Here is a 3,904-nt window from a genome sequence, read left to right as displayed (position 1 = left end):
ACATTTACAAAGCTCGAGTGAAGGATTCGAATTGGGAAGGTCCGCATAGGCTTGCCTGAGTTTTTTTGATCGAAGGATATTCCTTCGATCGTTGGATTAAAATCCTTTGAATCGTTCGATTCGAAGGATTTAATTGTTCGATCGAACGAATAATCCTTCGATCGTTCGATCGTAGGATTTGCGCTAAATCGTTCGACTTCGATATTCGAAGTCGAACGATTTTAGTTCCTAGTCGAATATCGAGGGTTAATTAACCCTCGATATTCGACTCTTGATGAATCGGCCCCTTAATCTATAGGAAGGGTTCTGTGCATGTAGCTGAGGTGGCACAGTTCAGGAAATTATAACTGGACTTTAGTAGAATTACACAAATGTCTTATCTGCAAGAAATACTGCTAAACAATATCCAGCACTAGGATATTGTGGCTACAGTTATAAGACTCAACTTTCTAATTCCTGTTATTTAAGACATACAACATATATAAAAGATGGGGCACTGTAGTATAAAACATAAACACAAATATTTTGTGCAGTTTGTGTTTTGATAAATAAAACATCAGTCATCACAGTGATTCAGTTCCTCTTGCATTACTAACAGGACGGGGATTATGAACTGTCCTAGAGCAAAGAACTTGAACCATGTTTAAAAATTGTAGCTCAGCAGCAGATCTTTGAGTCCCCCTGACCTGCCAACGTCAATTTTTACGCCGGCGTTAAAGTCAATGGACGTACGAATATTGTTGACGAGCAGCTATTTTGACGTGATGGACTTCCGACAGGTGTCTAAATTTATTTCGACGCTTGTGAATATTTGTGGGAGTTTTGCAAATTTATTTGATATCCTTCTATTCAGGCCTCTCCAATTCATATTCCAGTCTCTTATTCAAACCAGCGCATGGTTGCTAGGGTAATTTGGACCCTAGTTACCAGATTGGTTAAGAAGCAAATTAAAGAGCTGCTGAATAAAAAGCTAAATAAATCAAAAACCTTCAATAATAAAAAATGAAAACAAATTGCAAATTGTCATAAAATATCACTCTCTCCATCATACTAAAAGTTATCTCAAAGGTGAACAACCCCTTTAAGCGTCACCAGTTACGTGTGTAAGTTGGGTATTATTGAGAAGGGTCTGGGGAGTCGTATGTTATGTTTACCTGACTGTGTTCAGGTTGTTTTAGTTAGCAGTGGCTGGGGCTTTGGGACAATTATGCAATATTGCTCTTCCCCGTACTGAATGTTACTGAATTAGTAGTGGAATAGTGGTGGACGGCCATGCAAGGTTTAAAGCAGTTTTTAGTTAATATACTAGAGGCGAATTGAAAAATCTAATTTTTAAATTTCAATCTGAGGTTATTTTAGTGTACTTTGACTAGGGATTAATCCAAATTCGAGTAGAATTTGAAAAAAATTCGAAAATTTGAATATCAAAATTTATCATGTACTGTCTCTTTAAAAATTCGACTACCAATATTAGCCATCTAAAACCTGCTGAATTGCTATTTTAGCCTATGGGGGACCTCCTAGATGGTGGAAAAACTTTGAATCTAATTCAATCAAATTCGATCAGAATTTGATGCGAATTATCGAATACAGCCTATTCACATGAAGTTAAAAAATTAGATTTTTTTAAATAAATTTTGGTTGGTTTTTTTTTATTTAAAGGGCATGTAAAGTCTAAAATAGAATAGGGCTAGAAATGCTGTATTTTGTATACTAAATATAAACATGAACTTACTGCACCACAAGCCTAATCAAACAAATCATTTATGCTTTCAAAGTTGGCTACAGGGGGTCACCATCTTGTAACTTTGTTAAACATCTTTGCAAGACTAAGACTGTGCACATGCTCAGTGTGGTCTGGGCTGCTTAGGGATCGTCATAAACAAAGCTGCTTGAGTTCTGCATGTCTGGGAAGTAAGGCGGGGGCTCCCCCTGCTGTTCATAAGTATGATTGTTTCCCTGCTCAGCAGTTAGGGACCGTCTGACAATTCCTATCCACAGCAGTAAATGAAGGGAGAATTTCACTGCATACAGTCAGGTTTCTTATAAAAACGGTACACATTTTTTAATTCAAGTATATTGGAGATAGGTTTCTTTTTCATCAAAGAAAGTAAAAGTGGGATTTTATTTTTTTGCCTTTACATGCCCTTTAACCTCTACACAAACAGAAAACACAGGTTTTGAGATCACTGTTGTAGAATATTGACCAGAGATGGCTTTTGGTCTAAAATTTAATAACCATACAAGATTGCAGTACAATACAGTGTGATTTTTTTTGTTGACAAACCAGAAATAAGAAATATTTATTGCTGCGGAGACTAATTTGTGCTTCACTGCTCATAATGTACTGAGCTGCCAATACTGGTAAATCATTACCAATCCTTTCACCGGGTTTGTAGCAAAGGTGAAAACCACAAAGTAAAATTCCAGAAAGTAACTTCCGGACCACTAGATAACACACCATATAGAACAATAAATGCCTTTGCTGACATTGAAAAACAAGCATTTAATCACTTCTGTAATGCTGACTTCTATACTATGACACACTGGCAAAGAGAGATAAGTGCAACCAAATAGAAATGTTTTTTCCTTCCAGTTTGTTCAATTTCCTCGGCCATTGATATTTAATAGGGGAAAGCAACTATTGTAGTTTCCTCTATCTTAAGAATTGTGCTTTTTGGGATGGGATCCATTACCCGGAAACCCATTATCCAGAAAGCTCCGAATTAAAGAATGGCCGTCTCCCATTATAATGAAATAATCCACATTTTTAAAAATGATTTCCTTTTTCTTTGTAATAATAAATCAGTACCTGCTACTTGATCCCAACTAAGGTATTTTGGGTTTATTTAATGTTTACATGATTTTCTAGTAGACTTAAGGTATGAAGATCCAAATCACAGAAAGATCCAGTATAAAACCCCAGGTCCTGGATAACAGGTCCCATACCTGTAATATAAATATTTGATTTCCCCCAAATAAGTAGGGATGTAGCGAACCGCCGTTTTGGTGTTCGCGAACGCCGTTCGCGAACACCGGCAAAAAATGCGAACGGTTCGCGAACCGTTCGCAAGCTTCGAACACCCGCAAAATCGTTCGATTCGAACGTTCGAAGGATTTTTCGTTCGATTCGAACGTTTGAAGGATTTTCATCGTTCGATCGAAGGATTTTCATTCGAATCGAACGGTCGAGGGATTTTAATCGTTCGAACGAATGGAAATCGTTCGAACGAATGGAAATCGTTCGATTTTAGCGGTCGAATGGTCGCGAACTCAAATTGCGAACGTTCCCAAACGTTCGCGAACATTAGGCGGACGCGAACGGTCGAAGTTCGCGCGAACAAGTTCGCAGGCGAACTGTTCGCTACATCCCTACAAATAAGTATGGGGAAATTAATGGGCTAAATCCACCTACATTTTTCAGAACTCACATTAAAGGTGCAACATATCTCTAGTAAATACAAAGTCTATAGTAAATAGACTGTCAGTGAGGCCTGGCTTATGTACACACATTTCAAACAAGTTGTATATTCCAACAAGTTGTGTTTTGTGCCATATGGGTTATTACAGGTATATGTACCTGTATGGTTATGAGGGCACTTATCTTATGTATGGATGTTGAAATGTCAGACCAAATGCTGAAATTGACCTTTTACAGTAATTTAGTTTGTCCTTAATACATATGTCATTTGAAAACATATTTTATACTGTACATTTATTTTATATGTGGTTTTAGTTTTACAATTATCAATGCTATGAATTATCGAATGAGATTCTTCAACTATGTGCCCAGTGGTGTAACTACCGGGGGGAGCAGGGGGTGCAACTGGGCCAGGGCCCGCAACCCCCACAGGACCCCCCGGCAGATTGTGCGGCTGCAGCCGGCTGGAGTCGGCTGCAGCTG

The sequence above is a fragment of the Xenopus laevis genome, chromosome 6L (assembly GCF_017654675.1).
Source record: "Xenopus laevis strain J_2021 chromosome 6L, Xenopus_laevis_v10.1, whole genome shotgun sequence".
NCBI lineage: Eukaryota > Metazoa > Chordata > Amphibia > Anura > Pipidae > Xenopus > Xenopus laevis.
This window is presented reverse-complemented; position numbering follows the sequence as displayed.